Raw genomic sequence first — 27,456 nt, 5'->3', positions numbered from 1 at the left:
ATATTTTGCCTTCAAAGAGGCCACTGCAGGAAATCCGGTTTAAGATGGGGTGTTGAAAATGATAATAGTATACGAAATGCTCTTGTTTTCAGCGCAGAAAACTCATCATCCACCCATTTTTATTTGTACAGGGGAGAATCCATTTTACAGATGCCTAAGAGTGTCAGGGTCGCTAACAGGTTTCGCAAGGTGTTATTAGGTGCGTATGTATATCTGCGCACTACCGACTAAACCTCCACCCCTGGTTTCCCAACCTTCCTGATAAGGCTAATGTGGCATTTCGTCTGGAAGGGGGAATAACGTCTACTTACACATTCATACATCACGATATTACATCAAAGAATTAATATCCCTGCCCAAAATTCAAGGAGTGATTTATTACTGAATTGTCTTTTGACTTCACACTTGCTGTGAAGTCTATGAAGATATCTTCTGGCAGTTGAGAGCCCTTCAAAAGTATTTGAAATGGTTCCCTAACCTACTCGTAATTTGCTGTCAAGTTATCGTTACCAAAAAAATACTTTTTAAAATTCTTTGCCGGCATGTAACCGTTGAAAATCATTTAGATGATTTTCAACGGTTACAAAAACAAATTTTACATGTTTTTCCTCATATTTATAACTTTTAACATATTCATCCACATTTGCTAACATTTCTAGGTTTTCTTGATTTAAATTTCTGCTCCACAATTTCAATTTTGTACAAAAAATATTAACTTCATAATTCTTATCCAAAAAATGTGTATTTGCTCCTTGGAGTTAAAGACGCAAGGTATTTAATTTCTGGAATATTATGATCATGTGACTCAATTCCATCACAAATAAACCATCTCGAAAATTCTCAACTTCCGGTCGGCTTTCTTCTTGTAAAAAAATGGCGATTTCATCTCTTAATTCATAAGCACGTTGCAAAAATTTCCCACGTGATAACCATATTGTCTCGCAATAAAATAGTGACGCTGAATGTACTGCACCCATGTTTTTACAAAGTGTAGAAAAGATTCTTGAATTTAGGAAGTCTCATTTTTATATAATTTACTACGGTTACAATTGTGGTTAGCACAATATTCAGACCAGGACTCATTTCTTTGGATGCCAGAGATTCTCTTGGATCATGAATGTGTCCAGACACACTGGCGTATACAAGCACTTCCAACGTATTCCAAACTATTTTGGAATCTTCCAGGCATTGAACGAGCACTATCGCTGCATATTCCGACGCAATGTTTCCACATTATGTTTGCCTCGTTTATTAAATCATTTAAGATAGCAAACACTGCGAGTGTGTTGCTTTGAATTCTATTGGTTTGCAGAAAAGAAGATCTTCGACTGCTGACATACCATCACAAAATCGGATATAGGCAATGAAATGAGCATCTTTATTGCTATCTGTTGCCCCATCAAGCTGAATTGAAAACAATTTGTCAGGCAACAGCTGACAAGCTGTCGAAAAGCTGGTGCTATACATCTTCAACTATATCACAGATTCGGCAGGCAACAGTATCATTTGATAGAGGTATGGACTGCAATTGTTTGGCAAAATTATCTCCAAATATAGTTCCTACAATTTCAATTGCAGCTGGCAAAATAAGCTCTTCACAAATGGTGTGAGTCTTTCTACATCTGGCTATTTTATAAAACTTTGTAAGAAGCAAGTAAAGCTTTTTCATTCACAGACAAAGTTTTCTTTAAATTGGTCTTTTCTTTTCATTTGATTTTAATTTTAATTCGAAAAATTCTAGGGGTTTTGTTAACATACTAACTAAGAAGCGTTTCGAGGTGTCGTTTAAGTTTATTAGGTTTCATGCTGAGTACTGCCAAAATTTTTGAGAAAATGACACATAGGGTCTTTCTTCTGCATTTACTTCAGTACTGGTAAACCCAAAATTTAAGTATTCTTGAGAATATTTTCAATTATTTTCGGAACCACTTGACGCTTCACTATCGTCTAATGCTCGCTTACGTCCAATTAAAAGTTTATCCATGATTCTATACAAATCTACTGCCGTGAATATTTAATACCGTGAATCGCAAATTACAAGATACACATTCACGATAAATTCGAAAGCGATAGAAGGATCTACTCGACTGAGACTGGATGAAATCGAACGAGATGCAGCATTTATACACGTTTGCGGAGACGGTCGCGCGGACGTTGAGAATCTTCGAGACAAATCGGAACTTTTCGCGAAGGCGCGAGGATGTCCGATATGGTGGACGTAAGACAGAGAGCAATAGAGAGGCATCGATTCTTGTTTTGTCAATGCAGCGGATTGGTGTCGCCAAATATCAATAAATTTACTATTCTTGATAAATTTTAAGATTTGTAATTAAGGTCGTAGTGTAGCTTTAGCGTTAAAATGTTCAAAATACATAATTATTGTATACATTGTTACGCGAAGAAAATTATGATTGAAAATTGAGTCGCAAATAGTGAAAGGTTGAGAAACATTGATTTACCCTTTTTGTTGGTTTAATATTCATTATTTAACTACCTAATACATTTTTAAATTTTAACTTTAAGATATTTTGTGTAGATTGTAGTTTTGCGTAGGACATCTTTTGATTCACTCGCCTACAAAAAGCAAAAAAAGAACTAATTAATTTCCTACTTGACATACAATTCAAAAATGTAATATTCAAGGTGATACAGAAAATCTCTGAGACTATAACCAATATAAAATTAATTACTGAACTACTCTAGATATCGGATACATTACTGAATGCAATTGAATTCACCCTAGATCCTAAACTGCTAGAATCTAAGAGTACTAAATATACATTCAAAAATATTTTCTAAATAATTATTTTCTAAACTAAAGGACTGTTAAAACGTGTAAATAGAAAATAATTTTAAAATCTTCGCGAAAAAAAAATTTTGCTAATTTGTTATAAAAAATTAAAAATAAGATAATCTTATTTTTCAAAAATTTATTGCATTATTGAATGTTATTTTTTAATATCTATGAAACATTTTAATTAAATTATTTATGTGTAACTTAATAGCAATATTGTATCAGGACACTACGTAACATCAGCACGCGACGTACATCACGTCATCCTTTTTTTATTTTACTAATTTGTAATATTGAATTGACTAGTTCTGAGGGATGGAATTGTCAGAGTGGAGAGTATTTAGAGTGCGAATATTTTAGGGAGAATCGAGTCGGGTATTCGGAATTAGGAAGAGTGTTTGATGAGACAAATTGAATTAAATCTGGTTCACTGCCGGTACCGCGCGTCGCTCGTAACCTTCTATATTACTTCGTAGTTATATGTATGCTTGTATACAGCACATACTCCTCTCTGCTTCCATACCGATGCCGGATTAGTAGATTTAGACTTTCAATAGTTGGCCACGTGTCAGTTAAATTTATTTTATAATGGACATTCATGCACTTTAATCACTCAATCTGTGAGAAAATCGGACGTACTGTAAACATTATTGTTATTCGTGTAATTTGCAGCGGTTTATGTTAAATTTAATGCTATATCTACCTCTAATTTAATGAACGATTAACGTCTTACAATGTATTTCATAGTGATTGAAATAATAATACTAATGCACTGCGGTAGATAATCCCCACGTTCGGAACAAACCATCTACTTTCCACGTCCAGAGCGGTAACGGCTGTACATAAGTACACTGGCCAATGTGACCCAGAGCATTTTTCCGACTCATGATCGTTATTAATAACAATGATCCCGACCCGTTTCCGGCTTCAGGTCGCTATAGGATTGGACTCTTTGGTCACCTGCAGATCATGTTTATTACTAAATGATTTTGGATTCGGATTATTTGCACCATCGTTAGAGCTGGCGATGTGATTGTAGATCAAGAGAGACCCTTCCGTTGTCCACATGCACCTCGCGATGGCAAAGATGCGGTAAGGTGCCCATGTATGATGTATTTCGGTGCACGGAAGCCCTGAAAGCTTCGGAGAGTAGGGGCTGGAGTCGGTGCAGAAGTAGCACATCCACCCTCTACCAGGATATATGCCGGTTCCACCGGAGTACCGTGTCGAACCTCTACGGTTGATAGCCTTGGAGTGGGGGATGTACCCCGGCAGCTAGCCTTGCTCCAAGATGAATCAAGATTCATGTAGAATCTTGAAAAACCACCCCAGTAAAGAATTAGCCGGTTCTCCGGAAACGAAGAGGAAACGACGTAAGCACACATATAACTTAAAAATATTTGAGAAGTTGATAAGCTTTTTTTAACAGCAGTGTTCCTAGACCAAGATATCTTGTGATTTCGAAAGAGAATGTAACTTCCAGAAAGTCAGCCCATTCTTGATTGCTCGGAGATAACAAACTGTGCTGCTGATCCTGTCAAGAAATACGTAAAAAACTGTATTTCTATTAATTTTGTTTTAAACCAGAACCTATAAAATTATTTAAATTTGAATTAGTTATTTTTATTGTTAAATTAAGAAATTGCTTTTGGTGAAAATTAATTAATTAGAAAAATTATTTTTCCAAAATATTCTCATTTGTTTCCCTAACTTTTCACTCAGTTCTTCAGTCCATCCAACGTGTTTCATTTTTTTATCTGAAAATTTAGATTCATCTTTTAGTTTTCTGAAAGATTGTCTTCCGAAAATGATTTGTTTAGAAATAATTAATAATTTTATATATTTTTTAGTTTTTTAACCGGTTTATTTTGTTTTTCTTTTTTTCGAAAAATTTAAATATTTGTTCTGTTAGCCTAGTTTCATTCATATTATATAAACGGCTATAAAATTTTAGTTTTCTTTTTCTCATGGTACGGTCAATTTTTTAAAAATAATTTTGGTAAATTTCTACTGATTTTCTTGATTCATAAATATTATCTTCCAGTTTTGGGTCGTGAATTTTTCTTAAAATTATTTTTTCATCCTTTACTGATTTTCTTCTGAGAAATTAGTATGCCTTTAGGACTGTAAAACGATTCTAGTATAAGTATCATTTTATCACGTCCTTAAATGTCAAGTCTTAATTTCACGTTTTTGTGTGTCAGAATATTTTCATCGTAAATATTTTTTGTAAGATGATAAGCCACTTCTATTTTTTGTTGTAGATTTTATTTATTCTTTATACTATTATTATTGTCATACATAGGTAATATGCGATTTCAGACAGTGTGTATCCCTTTTCTAATAAAGAAGTAGATATATTTTCTATTTTCATTTCCCAGTTGGCACAATGATATCTTGTGCGAGTACTTTTAATTCCTTTCTTTCGAAAGATTGCTACTTATAAACGTCTTCCTCGTGAAAAATAAAATATTTATAATAAAAAGCCATCTCTATAACAATTATGTAGTGTTAGCTCGTTAAAAATGTGGTACAACTCTGGTGTCACATGTAAAGAAAACAATAAAAATTTACCAAGGGAATTAAAATAAGTTGGTGAATTACATCATACCATTCAAGAAAAATTTCATTACGTCATAATTTTATACTCATTCTTAAGGTACTGTACTTCCTAAAGATTTACTGAATTTAGAGACGGTTTTGTTATATTAGTGCCAGATCTTATATCTCTTAATAAAATTACCCGTTATTTGTATTAACAAACATATAATGGTTTATATTTATTTTAACTATGGAATTTAACTTTGGTATTTGCTTTATCCATAGGCGAAGTTGTTATTTTTCATGTACTTTTTTAATCTTTTCATTATGAGAAAACGCTATGTTTTTTTTTGTTTTTTTTTTTTTTTGAGAATTTTGAAGTCACTGTGGAGCACTTTGGTCAACTCTGGTTCGTCTTTTCTTTTTTCCTTGATTGCTTCCCAATACTTCTTCATTCTGTCAGATCTTGCTTTTTTGAGTTCTTCTGAACAAACCCTCCTCGTTGTTGTTTCCGTTCTTCAATTTTAAATCTGGAGTTTGCTTCTTGTAGTATTTTTATATTGTCGGTTTTGTTTCGTAAATCTTCTATTGTGATTTCTAGTTCTTGCATATCTTATTTAATTTCGGTTATCCAGTTCGGTATTTTGAACATTTTCCAGTATTTCTCGACCGGTTTCCTGACGAGCCTGTTCAGTTCTGTTTTTATTATGTGTCCAAAAAAGGAGATTCTTTTATTTCTAAAGTAGTCTAGAGCTGGTTCTACGTCTTTATGTACCTCTTGGTTTGATATAAGTCTCTATTCTCCCCCATCAGTAAGTCTTCTTTTATTTATCCATGTTCTAAGAATTCTTCTTTTTATTCTTTCGAGCTCTGCCGAGTAGGAAATGTTAGATCTTAGTTTGAAGAATGTTTCGCTTCCATATATATTTTAGGTCTGATTACAGTTTTGTAATGTCTGAGTTTGGTATTTACTGAGATGCATCTTTTATTATATGTTATTTTGTGCATAACTGAGCTTTTGTGATTTTTCTTTCCAGTTTACTTTTTCTTTGAGGTCATGAGTGATATTTTCTACTAAATATTTAAACCGTTCAACTAGCTTGACTTTATGTCCAGCTTGACTTTATAATTACGTCGTTCAGTACCAGGGGATTTGTGGCCATTATTCTAGTCTTTTCATATGATATTCTTAGGCCTTTTATTCCTGCTAGTTCTTCCAATGAGGTTACTTGGATTCTAGCTTCTGCGATGTTATTGGCTAGAAAGGCTAGGTCATCTGCTATTCCTAGACAGTTTACTTTGATACGGTTTACATGTTTCCTTGCTTCAGTTGTTACGTGTGGTAGGTCTTTTTTGTACCGCTCTCTCATTACATATTCTAGGGCGCAGTGGGAATAGTCCATCTCTTTGTCTTAAACCTGTTTTAAAACGCGATTTTACTATTAAGTTTTCTTCGTTACTATTCTGTATTAAGTTACGAGTTTATATATAACTATTACTCTAATCGATGAGTAGACATTTTAAATACGTTATACATTTGTTATTTATTAATAATGCTACTTAATTTTTTTTTTAATTACAGTTCTGGAAATCAGAACAAATTCCCGTAAACTGTAATCTATATTTATTTTAATTTTTGTTTTGTTGTTTTCTTATAGAATCATTTTTTTAAATTTTTTTTATGAATCGAACCGATCTCTTGATACTCATTCTTAATTATTCCACTTCCAGTTAGAAAAAGATATTTTGGTAACGCTGATTTAATATTCTTTTTATGCATTAATCAGTGTACACAGATTTTTGAACGGAATATTATAAAATATTAATTTTCGCGTTATAAATTTGTTTAGTTCGCAAAACTACGCATTCATTTATTGATGTTTCAAAACAAATGTTTCAATAAACATCTGTGTATATATTTTTATGCTTTTTCCTATTTTATTTATTTATTTTTTTTTTTAATCGTGTGTTAATTGAAGTATATCTATATAGTTTTCAGAAAAGTTTATGTAATAAAATTATGAAATTACTTCTTTGTTAAAACAAACTCAGATCTAGTTTGCCGTTTTGATTCTAGTATTTTTCTCCCGCTTTTTTGAGAGAAAGAAGTGATAGAGAAAGAAGACAAAGAATGGGAAGAATGTAAAACAAAGTGAGCTGTGGATGTAGCAGGAAGCATGACCAAAGAGGGGACAAGAGACTGGTGCAATTAACACGATTTATAGCTGAGGGGCCTTACAAGATAGGCAACGCAGCCCCTGCTATACCGACAACTCTGTGGGGGGGAATCGGCTCTACCATCTCTCTTCTTCTCACTTATTTGCTGACGCGCTCTCTCTCTCTTTTCCCTTCCCTTTACCATTCCTGAACCCCCTGATTTCCCTCCCTTACGATCAACTAACTCTATAGGATCTTGCTAGCTCTATGTACCTTATTACCTACCTTGTTACAGTTACCGTATCTCAACTTAAATGCTTCTCTTCTTTCAGTATTTTATTATTCACTATGTTGTACATTTTGATATGCAATCTTCACTATAACTTCCCCTACCATTATTAAAGATTTTCTGAATATATAATCTTTAGAAAAGTATAATATTGGTGATGATCAGAGTTCCGATAGAAAATATTTAATTATATAGTAATTCGTTGTAATATTTTAATCTTAAAATAGCTTTGTTTCTATTAATAAATCTGGTTTTTAAAAAATGTTATAACACTATGAACAGTTTTTAGTGAGTAATACAAAAAAGTATCCCCACAGGGCTGGTCTAGTGGTGACCGCGTCATCGCAAGTCAGCTGATTTTGAAGTCGAGAGTTTTAAGGTTCAAATCCTAGTAAAGGCAGTTACTTTTATACGGATTTGAATACTGGATCGTGGATGCCGGTGTTCTTTGGTGGTCGGGTTTAAATTAATCACACATCTCAGGAATGGTCGACCTAAGATAAGAGTAAACTTCCTTTACATTCATACATATCATCTTCATTCACCCTCTGAAGTAATACCTTACATTGGTCACGGTTAGAAGTAACGATGATTTTAGCAGTTTTGATGGTTTCATTACTCGTCAACCCCTTTGATTAATAAAATAAATTTTATGTGGTTTTAAAGTACATAAAAGTACTTACTGCTATAAAAATTTAAGATTTTTTCCACCTGTTTCACTGTGGTGTTTGGGTCCAAAAAATTAGACATTTTCAAAATCTTGTGACTTGGGAACTCCAATTCCCGCAAAAAAATTGACAAATACAGTCATGCGAGGTGTGAGGTATCAATTTATACATTTTCAAGTGCGCTGAAAACGAATTTAATAATTAAAGTTGTTAAAATAGAAGCTTTTTTTAGTAATACCAGATTTGAAATTTGCGGTTTTAACCTCAAGCCGTTATTATTAATTGTAATTATAACGTGGTATTTTTTCAATAAGTCATTAATATATTAATTACATTTTATTCATAAATAGTCGCGTGACGGAAAGTCCTACATCTGTGTTGTCAGTTTTTTAATCTATCACAAAACATAACTAAAAACTCTTTAAATCTTGTACTATTTGCATGAAATATAATCATTTTAAATTATAGTTTTTAAAATTATCAAACTATTTTAGTAAATATCATTAACAAAACCGATAGAAGATACTTCCTGTATTATCTTCATACAATTCATAAAGTAAAACTAATATTTTGAAAAATATTCTTTTACTTTCGGAAGTTTTGATAGAAACTTTTTTTTAAAATTAATTACACTTAATTTCAGATATTTAAGTCTATTTACATAATAAATAAAGGAAAATAATATTCAGTAAAGATTTTTTAGTTAAATTTCAACTTAGTTACAGATAATTTGGCTGTAAACTTTCTGTATTTCACTTTATTATTATAATTATTTGTTATCTGCTTAAAAAAATTGTTGTTTACTTGTTTCCATTTAAAGCGTAGTTAATAAGCTTACAAAATATATAGCATCTTTTCCAAAAAGTAAATATAACTTATTGCAATATAACATTATATTTTTCACTGCAAAACATGTCTTATTCTTAACAAATTACTATACCGTATACGCAATACCTTTATATGTAAAATCGCTTATTCCGTCACGTGTTTTTTTCTTTCCCATACCTTATTTTGAATTTTCTAAAGTCACGTACCATCTTATTTCTTTGATTTTTTTCTTTAGTATAACACTTCTCTCAGGTACATTTTCTAGTATTATACTTCACTCTTTTTCTCTGCCGTTCCTTTATTTTTGTTAAAATGTACGCGATCCCGTTATCATTCTTGCGTTTTGTTACATTTTTGTTTTACTTTTTTCTGACTTCAGTTTTATTTTCTTCTTTATCTTATTCTATCTATTTAGGTTATTTGTTTTATTTCGTAATTCATTCCATTACGCTTTTTTTTTTTTTTTCATTTAATGTTTATAATTAGTTTATTTAGTTCTGTAGTCTATAAAATATTTAGTTTATTTAGTCAATAAATAACTTATTTTTTAATTTAAAAATATATTAAAGATTGGAGAATTATTAAGGAAATAATGAAAATAAATGAAAAGATTAAATATTTAATTACAAAAAATGAATGTAAATTAATAAAAATATCTTTCTACAGTTGTATTATAACGTATGAATTACGCGGCTGGAACCTGTATCTTAATGAGGGTTATTATGATGAAAGTGTTCAACCGATCAAAAGCCTACTCTTTTCAACCACCGACCAATCAGAAGCTTGTATTGTTTAATGTACCGGCTGTTTTTTTGATTTTTATTTTAATCCGATTTAGTAGTTAGCAAGCAGAGGTTAATTTGAAAGTAAACCAATAAGTAACTATGTTTCTATATTATATTGTTTATCCTTTTGTTAATTACGTCGGATTCTGATGAAGACATGTCTTCGGCACCGATCGATATTAAAGAAAACGCAAACTTATTGCCACAGAAATGTATTGTTTTATGATTTTTTTTAAAAATTAAAAAAAAAATTCCGTAAACAATGTGTTCTCTCATTGAGTTAATTTATAATCTATATATATTTTTCAACCTAAGAAAAAATACGGTGTGCAGCTCTCTCTAATGGCCATTGATGCACTTTTGCGATGTTCACGACGTTCGCCAAGGCTCGTGTAGTAACTTACTTCACACTCGTGCATTAATGGCTATCATTATAGGTTCGTTGGAAAATGTACTGTTATATTGTTTAATAAAAAAAATATTCTTAGATATTGCATATTTTAAAACAAATATAATTTTTGTATTTATCCGTTATGAAATTCGGATTATTCTTTGGTTCTCATGTTATCATAAATATATTTATTTTTGTGCTACATAATACTGCAGTGGTTCGTGGATAAATTAATATATTTATTACAGTAACTTTAAAATAAATTTTATTTTTATACTTGAACAATTTTTTAATTTTTTTTTTATTACGGTTAAGTTTTATTACTTAAATAGTTGTAATTCAATTACCCTTTAGTGCTTTAATTTAAACGTACAACGCAGTTTCAGTAACGAACTTATGAATTGTGGGAACAAAAACATCGTAACTAAATAGCTGCAAGCGGAAATATATTGACAAAAGTTTTATAATACCTTGGTAGAAATGTAGACGCTACATTTAATTATTACTATATTTTCAGCACGTGACAATTAATTTACACTAGTTTAAACTAAATCAATTTTGATTTAAAATTAATATTTACCAGTTTTTTAAAGAATGATTGCAACGCAATTTGAAAAAAATTAATTGCGTTTTACTGGGGTTTTTTTTTGTTTTACTTAAAAATATTTATAAATCAGAAATTGAATACAAAGATTGATTTTTAATTTATTTCAAACTCCATAGGTCAACTACGTATGAGTCAACATCTATATTTTTCTACAAAAAAAAATTATGATTTTCGGTTTTCTTTACTTTTCACAAAAAATAAACTGATTTAAAACATAGACTTCCGGAAATAAAATACTATTCTGGCTCGCTGTTTGAAATAATATTCTGTAATATAAAATCATTCGTTCCTTTAATTTAAAAAAAAAAAAATGATAAAATTTTTATACTAATAATTAGTTTGGAATATTTATTAATTAATCCAGTTACAAAAATGAATCTCTTGTCATTTCAAATCAGTAATCTACATGGCATATCCAAAAGATTACAGGATTAAACCAATTTATAATTAATATAACTGAAATATGATAGAAATGTTACCTTTTGATTAAATTTAACTTAGTACATTACTTCTTTAAATATGTTTTTATTTTTTTTTTCATCAGATGGACCGAAACCAAATGTGGAAAATATTTTTTAACAAAACATAGTATCGTCTAAAAATGTTGAAAAAATATTTTATACTGAATTATTATATCATAATGATATTGTGAAATTCAAAATATTTTCACACGAAAATTCAAGAAACCATAGAACATTAGCTCAAAAAATGCTAGCAATCACTTTTCGTCGTTTTTCTTTAATCTCTTTCCTACTTTTTTTAATAAGCAAAAAATAAATAGAAAAATACAGTCCAGATAGTCTTATCTCACTCATTTCTGATAGCAATTTCTATGAATTTGTTTTCTTATTTTTATAAAAAGAGATTCCATCTCTTTATGATTCTTATCAGGACCTTTTTTTTGACACAGAAATGTGATTTTATGAACTCTACCCAAGTTATGTATAAAAAAGTAATTGAAAAATATAAAATAAAATTTAAAAAAATAAGCCAACTTGAAAAAACCGTACTAAAAATTAACAAAAAATATAAATCTTTTAAACAATTTTTCTTTAATTTTTTATACAATTTCTTTATTAATAAATATAAAGTTATCAGTAGTTTTTCATGCCGTCTTCAGTGATGTTCTTATTCTAGGGTCCAACAAATGATTTTTTATATTTATTTTTTGTATAGAATGTAATTTTTTTGTATGTTATGTATTTTATGTTTCTATGTGTGGTAAAACATAGTCCTTTTTTGAGCATATGTAAATTATTATACAGATGTAGTCAGTGGGATTTTGTCTATAAGATAACTGATAAAACGTTAGATCTCAGTTATTATAAAACGAATTCAACTATCTTTCATCTATCTGATTCAACTATCATCCTATCTTTGAAGCTGTGTCCTGCCTTTAATACCCTTGGATTTTCCATTTATAATATTAGTTATTTTTAAATTATTTTCATTGTCAAACATCACGGAAACAATATATGTACTCTTTCAATTGGTTTTTAAATTCCAAATTTTTTAATTCGATATCATATAAAGGTTTAAAAATTGTTGGCAGTTGTTTTTTTTTTTTATTTATTATTTAAATACCAAGTTTTAGAAGATGGACTTTAAAAATAAATAGGAAGAGTGTTATTTTTTAGTTTATAAACTTTTGTTGATAATTAATAATAATAATCTTTATTCCACAAAATAAACAGATTACAAATGAAAATAAAATTATTTACAGTTATAAATTCTTAATACATAATATTAGTAGACATACAACCAAACAATATAAAATAGAAGTAAAATTATTAAAAAGTAAACAGTTATTACATAATCTTCTAGAACTAGATTCCCCCTATAGTAATAACTGTATTGGAGGTGACCATCCATTATTTTTCAATGAGGAAAATAATAAAATAACCGTTTATTGAAGTGTGTGGATTTCCAAGTGGACTTAAAATATAATTACATAAGTCTTGCAGTACTAAAATTTCAGCTAGTGACAAGATTATATATGCATACATACAGATTAAATAAATCAGAACCGTAAATACAATACAAGCATACAGTGATAAAATTGAAAATGAAATTAATCCTACATAAAATTGAAAGAAAAATAACGATAATAAAAATAAGAATAAATAAAAATATGAAACTTTTAGAGTCGTCGATTCCACCCAGAATCGCAGGGCAATCAATTAAAAAATAATCTCTATATCTTCAATTGATCAGTCATAAAACGATAACGAAAACCTTTTAGAGTCTTCTATGGATTTAAATTCCCTTGGTAAGCGATTAAATATTTTTGGGCCTAAGTATGAATAAAAACGTTTAAATAGTTCAATGCTTGGCCTAGGAGGGACTACTCTATCCGCTTCCCGCAAAGGCTTCCTAACCAAAGTACCAAGGATCCTATCCTTGGTACTTTGGTTAGGAAGGCTGTTTACAGCCTTCATTAGTATTGTATAGAAATACGTATGACGCAGTGACAAGATCTTAAGGCCTCTGAATAATGGGAAGAATTCATGTCGTCTACTTTTACCCAATATTATTATTACTACATGTTTCTGAGCAATATAAACTCTAAAAACACTGTAGTAAGCTCCACCATTACATATCACTCCGTACTTATTCATGATTCTACAAAAGCATAATTCAGCGATTTCAGAACTTTAACATGGCAATATTTTTTTAAATAATAAAATTTATTTATATAAACACGTAATTGCTTTTTGGGATTAGTAATATGAACATTCCAGTTATAGATTGCCTATTTTTTTAAAGTTTACTTTATTTTTCTTGTAAATTAAATTTTTTAAATAAACGTTATAAAAAGTTAACTTAAACGTACACGGAAATCATAGTATCCTATTCTTCCAAGAGATTATTTCTAACTGATAATAAACATTTTTTATAATATAATCAGACTATATTAGTTACAAAATATTCTACTGTACATTTTAATTACGTGCAGTATTCTAATTTATGTATCCAGCGATCGATCAGTATAGTCGTATACATATATATATATATATATATATATATATATTGAATATAACTTTCGTTTTGTAGGGAATATTTTAACGCATGCGAAATTATAATTAATATTTAATCGCATATGCTGTATGTTGTATAGATGATTATAATTACGCTAGCATTAAGAGTGAGTATTCCCCAGGGAATAAGTAAGGGGTCCTGTGGACCCCGCAGGATTTTGTTTGTGTATACTATAGGAAATCCCCGGAGACGAAGGAGGAAAAAGAAGGACGGATAGAAAGGGAGATGGTGGCGGGCGGATGTATACGGGGAAGTACCAGAGGGAGAGAATTGTATTAGACTATTTTTGTGTCGTCGTGCAAGTCGGTTCGATTTTCTTTGGTTTGATCCCACGGGATGGTCACTTCAAAAAGAAGAACAAGAAGAAGAAGAGGCGGCATCTCCGGTCGGTCATCCTTCGAATGGATGTCGGAGGTTCATCTCCTTCGGATTTGTGGCATATCGAACGACTTGTATTACAATAGTACCAATTTCCCTCTTATTCGACGCCCCCATTTCGTTTCGCTTCCCTTTTCATGCAAAGAACATCGTTCCAATGCGCCTTTGAGACTACTATAATACACAGTGACTCAAATATTTTATATATACAATACAGAAAACTTAGAGTCATCGTTTATTTCAAACAAGACATATTTGTCAATATTTTTTTTTGAAATATTGCATCGGGACCGTTTTGAAAGTAATAAGAAAAACCAATTTTACAATACAATAAAAACACGAAAGAATTGTAACTCTTACATTATATTTATTGTTACAACAAGTTCAATAAGCTTATTGATGCGTGTGAATTATATATATGTATATATATTCTACTCCAAGTTTACTCTTTTCCATTCAGATAATTTTTTAACGTAAAAGTAAACGATCACATATTTCTGAAAATGAAAATTCTTCATAGATTTGATAGTTTGTTAAAAACAAATTGATGTTACCGTATTATATAAATAATACAGATTAGATGATATCACAAAAAATTATATATTTATATTAATTACGAGAATAAAAGTTTTCACAAATTTATTTAATTTGTTGTTTTTATAAGTAATTTAAATTGAATTAGTTTTGTTTTTTACATTTCACTTCATTAGTAAACCTTCTGATATTTTTAATACCGTGTACATAAATTACTTTTAAGTAAGTCTCTAAAGTATTTAACATAGTTTTTTTAATATTTGTGAAATAGCATATATTTATAATTATATATCGTTAATAACTTAAATAAAGGTTATATAAAGACCATATTGAAGGTTAAAATATATTTTAAAGGAAGGTATTTTTTAAATAAAGGACTTTTTAAAAGAAAAGTATTACATTAATCTGAGTGTGATTGTTGTGCGATGCTAATGTCTATTAAAATTGTTACTCGAGTAGCTCCGTTCATCAAAATTATTTATTAACTATTTTTTTAATTATTTTTTTTTATGTTAAATAAATAGTAATATTGAGGTTAAATGGAAAACTCTTTTGTCTTTATTTATGAAATTTTCTTGTTTTTAACCGCTGGATTCTGATAAAATATGTTTTCACCGTTATTTTTTTCCATAGACATCGTTAATAATAAAACAGGAAAATATAAATCTTACGTTTAAATACAAATTATATTAAAATGTAGGGCTAGTTTATTCCTCTGTACGTTATGTTAATGAGATATTTCTAAACTTTGTAAGATAGTTTTCTTACTAAAAAGAAATCAAATATTGTTATGGCTTTTTATCTAATTAAAAATTTATAACATTTAATTTTTGAATTGTTCAATTAAAAAAAAGTCTTCCTTATTTTTCTATGTAATAAAAAAATAAATCGAGAATATCCTACTAAAATTTTTGGAAAGACAGATGTAATCGTTAAAAGTATCATGACAAATAGTAAATTATTGAACAATAAAAGACAGTAAATTAAAATAATACGTATATTTTATATAAGTTATTAATTGTTAATTTACACATCGATGATTAGAACTGGTGTTATTGACACTTAACCAATAATGTTATTTCTACGTTTATAAAATAAACTTAAAACATACTATAACATTATACCTAAAATACCAATTTTTATTGATTTTAGCTCCAAATTAATAACAAATAACCATCAAACTTCCTTTAATTATTTTGTTAAAAGTCTTAAAAGATTATTTTTGTTATTTGAGAAAGGTTCTGTTTTTTTTTTAATATTATTAGTTCTATTTCTGTTTAAAATATGAAACGGAAAATAAAAAAAAAATCGCAAAAAAACGCAAAGATCATGGAACTATTTCCTTAATAAAAATATAAAAAAAACAATCCGAAGATTCTATGTTGAATAAAATCTAAGAAATTAATATTACATAAATTTTTGCAATTAATTTTGTTAAGTTTTATGTGTTTATATTTTAAATATCAGAAAGACAGACATCATTAGATATATCACTTCGTTGTAATAATCTTAATAATGATGATTAGAAAAACATAGTATTGTTTGTGGGACATCTAGATTATTTTTAAAGGTTAAGTTGTATAGAAAAAATCTTACTGCAGGACTCCTCCTACAGTACTGCTAAAAAACCTACAGATCGTCTACAAATCTAAGAATTATTGAAGTTTGTGCACTTTCTTAAAAAATAGTTAAAAAATCGAAAAACGCTGCATTAAGAATTAATTTTATTTTTGTATATATTTGTAGATTAGATAATGATACATTTATGGCTTCAGTTTTATAAGAAGGTTAATATAGAATGTACGGTGAAAGACCGATATCTGAAAAATGTCGATATTCTCAGGTGAATGTCAACACATACCAAATATGTCGGCGAAAGACCGAAATATTTGTTTATTCGTATGTTCACCGATGAATGTCCACAAACACAGATAAGCTCTGGTGGGGATCGAAACGATAACAAGAAATTAAAAAAAAAATACCACCCGATACCAACCTCTAAGATAAATAGATTACGAGAAACCCTCGTAAAAAAGGAAGTTTATATTTAAGCGAAACAAACTCGTCTAATTAACGTTAAAAATACAAATTAGATGTATTATTCTAAAACATTGGAGGCTATTAATCAAATTCACTGTATTTATAAAAAAAAATTATTAATCATGTTTTCAACACTTTCTTAATTGAAAGGGCCGATCAGGATATACAGAATATGTTAACCGCATTTATGAACGATAACGATACAAATAAGTGGTCAGATGGTTTTTCTTTTGTTCAGTTTAAAAAAAAAAAAAAAAATATTTTTATTCAACTTTCACCATTAGTGCACGCTGAATACGGTGAATTCGATTAATCGCCTCCAATGTTGGAGAATAAAATAAATAATTTTTACACTTAACGTTAATTAGACGAGATTAGCGAGCGTTGGTTATGTTTGCCATAAATTTAAAGTTCCTTTTTTTACGAGGGTTTCTTGTAATCTATTTATATTAGAGGTTGGTATCGGGTGCTATTTTGTTTTAATTTCTACTTATCGTTTCGATCCCCACCAGAGCTTATCTGTGTTTGTCTACATAAACCGGTAAAGATTCGACTGTATAATAATATATGAAAATATTTCGGTCTTTCACCGACGTATTCGGTATATGCCGACATTCACCGGAGAATATCGTAATTTTCTAATTTCGGTCTTTCATAGCAGCATGCATATACATTAAATAAACGCATAAATAAAACTTAGACCTAACTTTGTATTGTAATCGCTAAAATTAACTACAATATTTTTAAAAAAAATAAAAAATCTTTTACAAAGCACGAGTTAGTTATTTGGAACCTGCATTAAATAAAAAATAATTCGTTTTAAAAAAATTTCATCGGCTGTATAAATATATAAAGAGAATTATCGTATTTGTTACTCATTGTCTTTTATGGCGGGGAGGGGGTAAGTATTCATAAAGTTCAAAAAACATTAAATTTATTTCCGAGTATATTAAAAAAAAGTCATTTCTGTTATTTATAGGAATGGAGTTGTGTTCTGTTTACTTTACTGTTGTTTTCCGATATTCACTGCATATGTTTACTTGTATTTCTTTAATTTTCCATCTGTCTCCGATTATCCGTACCGTCCATCGGATCAAATAGATAAAGGGTCCCCTTGGCGGCACATTACATATTCAATTAAACAAGAATCTATCACAGTAAACAATGATACCGGCTCGGTAATCCCACTGAAGGGTGCTGTATAAGGGTGTTGCGGGGTAGCGGTGGGGGATTAACTTTGATAGGTTCTATGTTAGATAGAGATAGAAAGGGAGTATGAGAAAGGATGCTGGTAGGAAGAGGGAGCGAGGGGGGAACTATAACCATTCTTCACTCTTCGATGTGACAGAACCTGCTACTTGCTTAGTAGAGCTCGGTCGCTCGCTATATTGGTACGACTCCAGCCAGCTACTACCGCGCTAATCTATTATTTCTGCCCTACACCGATGCTTACTGCATCGCCATCCCCTAAATCCTTCCCTCATCCGCTTTTATCAAGCTTTAGCTCCACCGTATTTGTCGCAGACATTTACTCTATTCGTTTCTCTTGTACTATCTTTATCTTTCTTCTACCTCCATAACTCCAGAATGTTGTTAAAAAGTAGTTAACATTGTTTAATAATTGTAGGTACAGGGCAAACACAATGAAGAATATAACAATAGATTTACTCGGTTACATTACACAGAGGACTTGTTTTCTCATTTCTCCTTGAGGTCGCATTTGACCAAACAATAGGGCCAGTTCTTGTAAAATAATTATAATTTCATTCAATTTTGTTCCTCTATAGGCTAATAATTTTCAAGGGAACCATTTATTTGCAATTTACTTTACTCGTTTAAAATGCATAAATAATGTTTATCTCGTAGAATAAATAAAAAATTATTATTACGAAATTAACCAAAAATTCTTAAATTTCTTCAAGTTTTCTGTGACACATGCGTTAACTTGCTAAAAGTTTTGGCAAAGTAGCTGTCTTCGCGTAAATATTAAAATCAAAAAATTAGTTTCGCATTTCAAAATTTTTAGTAAAATATTTAAACGATAAAGTTTAAAAGCGTATTCCTTTTGTTTTCAACGTTTTTGGACTACTATCTTAAAAAAAGAAAATTTCCTTGTCTTTTTCATGTATCCTCCTATTCATAAATGACGTTTCTAAAGGAAATCAGTATTATTCCTTCTTTTTAAAGAAACAATATCCTTGAACTCTACACTCACAACTTAAGAATGGGCTCAACGTGTTGTCACTAACTTTCGTTCGTACAATAATTTCATTTTTTCTACGTTTCTCGCTAATATAAATTTAATATACCGCAACATAATTGCTTTATAACATGGAAACTGTGTTCTTATGTCTAGATTTATGTTATACTCTGATAATAAACTTAAAAGTATAGAAAGTATATGTTTGGAGTGTCGCTTTATATGGAAGTGAAACTTGGACAATCGGAGTATCTGAGAAGAAAAGATTAGAATCTTTTGAAATGCGGTGCTATAGGAGAATGTTAAAAATCAGACGGGTGGATAAAGTGACAAACGAAGAGGTATTGCGACAAATAGATGGCGAAAGAAGCATTTGGAAAAATATAGTTAAAAGAAGAGACAGACTTATAGGCCACATACTAAGGCATCCTGGAATAGTCGATTTAATATTGGAAGGACAGGTAGAAGGAAAAAATTGTGTAGGCAGGCCACGTTTGGAATATGTAAAACAAATTGGTAGGGATGTAGGATGTAGAGGGTATACTGAAATGAAACGACTAGCACTAGATAGGGAATCTTGGAGAGCTGCATCAAACCAGTCAAATGACTAAAGACAAAAAAAAAAAAATTAACTTCGAGTCAACTAAACCGATACCATTTTAAAACTAAGAAAAAAAACTATATTAAGAACAATTGCTACCAATACAGTTTAAAATTTTTATTCTCAATACACATAACGTTTTCTACAAATTCCTGAGTACAAAAAAAGTATTATAAATCAAACTTTTGATTATCATTTATTAACATCTGCAACTTAAACAAGAGATAAATATTAAAAAATACAACTGCCAAAAAAAACTGCTCTTTAATATAGAATAATTACTAATATAGGATCATTAATGAGCGTGCGGGCGACAAATTTGTATGTAGTATAATTTTTTAAATTATTTAGATACTAGCAGAGATACAATGCTTATTATTTAGATACAATGCTTCGCTATTGCTAGATTAGAATGTATGTACATGTGTGTGTATATATATATATATATATATATATATATATATATATATATATATATTCATTTAATTTATATAATATATATGTTGAAAGATTTATAAACATTACGGAACTTCACAAAATTTAACCTTTTACTTTATCTCTTTTCCCTTTTTAATTTCCCCTTCTTCCCTTATCGCTATTTACCTTTTTCCCTTTTTTTCATTTCCCCTTTTCTCTGTTTCCTTATTTCCCTTTTCTTTATACCCTGTTTCACTTTTTGCTCGCGCGTAAATCGATCTAGTAGTTTTTTAGTCTATAGCGGACGCACATATAAAAATTGGCTTTTATACTCAAAGAAGAAGAAAGTTTATTTATATATTTCATTGTTTGTTTCTAAATATTTCGACACCGGCGCCACATAGCGGGTCCAAACTAATTCAGAAACCTTTGCAGCAGACATGCGCACAACTTAACAAACTTTCATCAATTAGATGAGTGGTATAGGAACGCATACGCGACAAATATACATTAATTTTTTATACACACACACACACACATATATATATATATATATATATATATAGTCTGTGACTCTCCGGGTAACGTAAGGATTCCCACACGGGATCATACGTTTAAATCGGTTTTGGTGTTGATTGCTACGGTGGAACATACGTACATACATACACCCTAAATAATTACGCTCCTTTTTGGACACTCGTACAAAAAGTAAAAACGACATACTTCTAAACTGATGAAAGACTCCGAGAAAAGTCCTTGATTAAAGTTAAATAAATTTTGCTTCCAAAATCAATAATAATTGATTTTGGAGGGAAAATTCATGAAAATGTACTATAATATCCGGTTTTCAACTCCTAGACTTCCTGTATTAAATTATATTAACAGGGAATCCGCTGTTCTTGACTTCCTGTATTGAATTTTATTAACAGCGAATCAGTAGTTCTTTTTCACTGATTTTCTCTTTTCGTTTCTTTAATAATAATTATTATTAAGAGTGTATGAATTGTTTTCACACAGCAATAAAATTAAAAAACCCTTGTATGAATTTTTCAAGTACGTTTTTCTTACTGTTTCAACTTCTTTACTGATTTAACAGTTCGTTAAATGCAAAAGGATGGAATGCGAATGAAAAGTACTTTCATCCTCTGAATACTTTATTATATACTTATTGTAATATCGTAAAAATGAATAAAGTGAACTTTAACACTTAGTTGTATTTCATATTAAATAAAATACAAGCACCTGTGTAAAATACAAAAAGTCATGATAATCGTATAAAAACAAAATTTATATTAGGTGAAATTAAAAAATCTGATTTCTATTTCACATACAATTCCGATTCTAATTTTTTTTTTTTTTGGAATGTAATGAAATTATTAACATATTTAGTTGAATTTGTAATTTAAAAGAAAAGCAATTAATTTTTATAATAGAATACACAATAGTGTAGTATCAAATGCATAAAGTTTCTTAACTTTTTTAACCGATTGTTTTAGAGAAAACACATAAAAAATTATAATAGTAATAAATAGTCTGAAGCTGCAACATCCGGGTTGATTTTAAAAAATAAAATAAGATAAAAACAGAAATATATTGTATTCTTTCTTTTTAAATTTGATTTAAAAATTTTCATAATTATTTTGTTTTATACAATTGCGTAATTTAATCAACAATATTTCATTATTTACAACTATTTTACTTTGTAAAAACAAATTAATATTATTTTAATAAAAAAAAAAAAATTTGTCAGAAGTGGGATTCGAACCCACGCCCTCAGATGAGGACCAGAACGCTCTCAACGTACCAGGCAATGCCCGATAAGGTTACCCTTGAGTCTGGCGCCTTAGACCGCTCGGCCATCCTGACATGCGACTGCTACTTCGTGAACGCGTTTATCTTTAATGCATATACGTTCTACATGAAATATCTTTTTGATAAAGAGGTATGTATGTGAATGTATATTTTTAAAATTAGCGCAAACATAGTTGTGTATATAAATATACTAAATCCATATGCGCGTGCGCGCACACACACACACACACACACACACACACGCGCGCGCGCGCGTACAGAATAGTTGTTACTAATTTACTAATATTTTTTTTTCTAATTATGAACATAAAATGGTTAATACATTCTAATAAAAATATTTTTTATTGTAACTGAAACTAAATAATAGAAATGTGCTTTTTTTTCTATATGATCTTAAAAAATAATTTCACATCATCTTTAGCACTACTGGCACTTCAATCGCAACTGACTTGAAATAATTTGGATAAATCAGAAGCGATTCTACTGAAAATATTGTAAAATCACAGTAGGTTCAAAATTATACAAATATTTTAACTTTAATTATTTGTCGAAAATTATATTATTGTCTATCCACTATTAATAAAATATATTTTATAAAAGTAAATAATTAAAAACATACGTGCACACTACATGCCCCTTTGTCAAAATAATATTACACTAAACATGAATATATTAAAGACAAAAGCGTTCACTGAAAAATTCATATGTCAGGATGGCCGAGCGGTCTAAGGCGCCAGACTCAAGGGAAAACCTTGTCGGGATCAAACCTGACGTAAGAGCGTTCTGGTCCTCATCTGAGGGCGTGGGTTCGAATCCCACTTCTGACAAAATTTTTTTTATAAAAAAATTTTATAATGCTTGGTTTATCTACTACTTACAAAATACTTTCAACATATTTTTTTTTTTTTAATTAAATGTATTTTCATATATATATATATATATATATATATATATATATATATACGCGCGCACAAATACACAAATAGACTATCGTAAAATAAGAATACTAATACAATTTTTTAGCTGTATCCACCCACCTTTTTCAAAAGTGTCACTAGTCTTAAACATTAATTATTGGCATTATTATTGATTTTAAACATTAAAACCAGCTATTAGTTATTCTGATACGTAATTGTAAAAAATTTCAAAATATTGAAATAAAAGATACTTAAATTTAATCACTAGTACCGCCTTTTTTGCTGTAGATACAAAGTAAGTGAAATATTACTTTGTTGAGAAAAATAGAAGCTATAAGAGGTTAGTAAAACTTTATGTACTTTAAAGTCAATTACGTTCCATAATCCGATCATCGTAAGCAAAATATCATAAATTATTATCTTTAAATTACTATGGGCTATTCCTTTTATTATCTTTTTTAAAGTAAAAAAATATCAACCGTTCGTTTGATGAAAAGTATACAGAGGATTTTTACTATTTGCGTTTATGAGGACATCGTGTGGTTTTTGTGTTTTAGAAAAAGGTTAACAAAAAATGTATGAAAGATTTACAAGAAAAATAATTAATAAGTTTAAATAAATAAAATATTTCCTCACAATTTTGCGATTTTATAAATTATTTGTGATAAGAAAACACTTTCTTTGAGGTAAATAATTTTGTTTTCCTTAAGAGATTAAATATAATAACGATTTAATTACAGATATGAATTTTAATTTAGAGTATATAGTAATGATCTTAATTTTGATCAGATGGTAATAGTATTCTCAAAATGATTTTCACCATTTACAACGGTGGTTTTTTTTTATAATTTTGTCTTTATCTGAGCAGGAATCTCATTTTTTTTTTCGGTGTTGATTATATTAACCGAAAAGGAAGAAAGACCCATTACGATATTGTGCATCAATAATTATGGATAAAAACTATCAACAATTATGTGTAGATGATTATGGATAATTAAATTTTTAAATGATTTATATCTGTCAATTTAGATATTTAAAAAATTTAAAAAAAAATACTTTGAATAATTCATTAATTTAGATATAGAAAGAAAGCTTTACAAGTTCATTTATAAATATATATGTTACCGTGAAAGACCGAAATTAGAGAATTCACAGGTAAATGTCGAGACATACCAACCAAATACGTAGGTGAAAGACCGAAATATTCGCTTATTCGCGGTGTGGAGGGGGGGGGGGTTGAAACTATAACTATAAATTAAAAACAAAATCACTCGATACCAATCTCTAATGCAGTAGATTATGAGAAACCCTCTTAAAAAAAAGGAAGTTTAAATTTAGACCAAACACATAACCTATACTCGCTTCGCTGTCTTACCTCGTCTAATTAACGTTTTATATATATATATATATATATATAATTATATATGTTATTATCAAACATTGGATGCGATAAATAAAATTCACCGCATTCAGCATGTACTGCAGGGGAAAGTTGAATAAAAATATTTTTATTAAAAAATTGAACAAAGGGCAAACCGTATTTGTCCTTTATAACCGTATTGAGGGTTAAAATATTCTGTATATCCTGATTGGTCCTTTTCAATTTATAAAGTGATGAAAATTTAATTAAATTTTGTTATAAATGCGGTGAATTTTGATTTCTTGGAATTATTCAAACTTTTCGTTCATTCTAATTGATCGGGATAAGGAAAGGGATCCGAGCGTAGAAATTCTTATATCAAAACCTTAATCCCAGAAAAATAAGGGGAAACTGGAATTAAACGAAAAAAACACATTAATAAATAATAATACCATAAGAATACTTTTCAGTTAATAATTATAATCATTTTACATTAAATTCGAAAAAAAGTTTGAGATTCTTGTAAAATATACATAAAAATATAAATATATACAATTAAGTTGTGTAACGTTGTATACAATTTGATGTTATCATTAGCAACCGGTACACAATGCAGGCTAAAACTGGATATATATATATATAAGACAAGGTATTATGTGCCTATGTACATTCGTATACAGCAAACACACACACGTGTTGATCACGTGCATTCGGTAAACTCACGTCTCTGTTATTTCATTGCACATTGTTACTGATGACCAGTCATTGATACGTGTAGGGTATATTATTGACCTATGTACATTTGATTACTCTAATTGAAATTCATCCGACACGCAATAATTATTATCAATAATGTGCTTAACGAAAAAAAAATTTAATGTAGAATTACTAATAAACAGTGTTTAGTAGTTATAAGTTTGTTGTAATTATTTGTTTTATCTTATATAGTAATACATAGGAGCTACACTGTTACTTAATTTTTTTTTTTAAAAACATTCATTTAATTTATTTAGACTCAAACAAATATAATAATTTTGTTACGTCCGCTTCAATTGTACTTTTTAAGACCGAACAATATCATTAACTATTCAATTTTAAAATAACATAACACTAACATAAGGGCATTGTTCTATATTTTTTTCTTTTTAGTCATTGTCAGTAAACTGGTTTGATGCTATAATCGGTTCCTTTCTATTCTTTGGTAATAATTTTAGTTCAACATATATACCACATTCTAATAAAAAATTACTTGTTTTTATGTGTTTTCTACCTCTACAGTGTTTTTCCTTTACTTATCCTTCTGTCACCGAATTAATCAAACCAGGATATCTTAATTCCACAGCTCACCAATCTTCTTCGTTTCTTAAGACCTCTTCATTTTGAGTTATGTCAACCCGACTAATATTCAACACCATATTTCTTTCTGATTGTACTATAGTCTATGTTCCATTTCTCCATAAAGCGATACACTCCATATCAATAATTTCTTTCGAATCTACACTTTAAGATATCATTTTTTTTAATGAAAACAATCCTTATTTAAGCTAATATTTTAATCGATTAATTAATTAGCTTATTTAAGCTAATTTAATGTTTGTTTAAGATGTCTGCATTATTAATAATGCAGACTTAAAACAAAATTTGTACTGCGTAACTATTGAGCTAGTTTTTCTATACGATGGCTGTACAAAAGACCAACCTGAAATTGAGGCGCTACTCGGATAAAATTGAAATATAAATAGACGTACATATTTAATCAAAACTAAAGAAATATAAGTTAATTATTTTTTCTGATGAAATTATAATAAAATCATTAATTGTTGTCTAATATAGTGAGATTAACGAGTCTATACAATTTTATAGTATGCCACTCAAATTAATTAAGAATGATAGTTTAATTGAATTGTTACTCCATTACTTTTTAGTTAGAAATTATGAACTACAAACTGCGTTTAAAACTTTAAAGTTAAATCTACAATACAAGCGGAGAACGAACTATCGTTTTTGTATCTAACGTACAACTTTATACTCTATACACTTTTGGTTATGTCAACTTTATGGTACTGAGGCTTTGAGTAAAGAAAAATCGTGTGTAATAATACTTTAGACGCCTCCCTCTCTCTCTCTATATATATATATATATATTTTACTTTTTTTTTCTATTACATAAGATTTATTAATATATATAAATTATAATTAAAGCAAGTATGTTAAACGGTGTTACTGAAATAAATTATAAAAATAATTACACTCAAAAACCCTTCATAAAAATTTCACTTAAAATTTAAACCTAAATGGAAGTATCAGTTGTTAAACTATCATCATGAAAAGAAACTGTGGAAAAATATATAAATAAATGAAAAAGGAAGAAATAATATACAAAAAAAATGACAAATCAACAATATTATTAATAATAACACCTGATAAATGGTAATTGGATAAGTTAGCGTTAAAAATATAACGTACGAAATCCTTTTAAATTTATGGCCTTCATACGTTTCCTTTGATGCATTTTGCTGAAATTTATCATGTAAATCGTGCAAAATTTTAAAGAAAATTATTTGGAAAAAAAAGACTACCTACTCGTTTGAATTTTCCACACTTTTTTTTTACATGTATCACTACAAATTTTCTGAATTTTTATTCTTACTTTTTAAAAGTTTGTTTGCGCACGTACCCTTATTAAATAAACATGAAAACTAATTGTTTTTTCTATGTAATTTGTGGCCCTCTTCTATGAAAGTTATTTAAAAGAAAGTATCATAATGAACTAGAGTTTAGTAAGAATTGAAGTTAATTTATCCTTCGACTTAAGTTCATATCAGTTCTCTTGTTCTTCTGTAATGCAGTTAAAAATATAAAATTTATCTAATTCTTTCTTCAAATAATCAAGTAACCTAAAACTTTAAAACCTGAAAATAAATTCATCGAACAGATGGATGAGTAAATTATTAGTTTTATTTGTAATGTAATAATGAGAATCTCATAATACTGTAATAACTACATTGCTGTGTGCAGAGTTAAGACTACAATTTAGTAACATTATTTTTTTTTTTGTCTTCAGTCATTTGACTGGTTTGATGCAGCTCTCCAAGATT

At 29.1% G+C, this 27,456-nt stretch overlaps 1 protein-coding gene and 2 non-coding genes across 3 annotated transcripts in view; 2 read left to right on the top strand and 1 right to left on the bottom strand.

Moving 5' to 3' along the window:
* Window positions 1-27,456, top strand: part of kn (EBF transcription factor knot) — a 383,752-nt gene that overhangs the window by 111,623 nt on the left and 244,673 nt on the right. The window lies entirely within an intron of this gene.
* Window positions 22,014-22,135, bottom strand: TRNAL-CAA (transfer RNA leucine (anticodon CAA)). The gene is made up of 2 exons: window positions 22,098-22,135; window positions 22,014-22,059 (listed from the first exon to the last, which is right to left on the bottom strand). It is a non-coding gene; the product is annotated as a tRNA-Leu (tRNA).
* TRNAL-CAA (transfer RNA leucine (anticodon CAA)) lies at window positions 22,788-22,908 on the top strand. The gene is made up of 2 exons: window positions 22,788-22,825; window positions 22,863-22,908. It is a non-coding gene; the product is annotated as a tRNA-Leu (tRNA).

The sequence above is a fragment of the Lycorma delicatula genome, chromosome 5 (genome assembly GCF_047948215.1).
Source record: "Lycorma delicatula isolate Av1 chromosome 5, ASM4794821v1, whole genome shotgun sequence".
In the NCBI taxonomy this organism is placed as follows: domain Eukaryota; kingdom Metazoa; phylum Arthropoda; class Insecta; order Hemiptera; family Fulgoridae; genus Lycorma; species Lycorma delicatula.
This window is presented reverse-complemented; position numbering and strand designations above follow the sequence as displayed.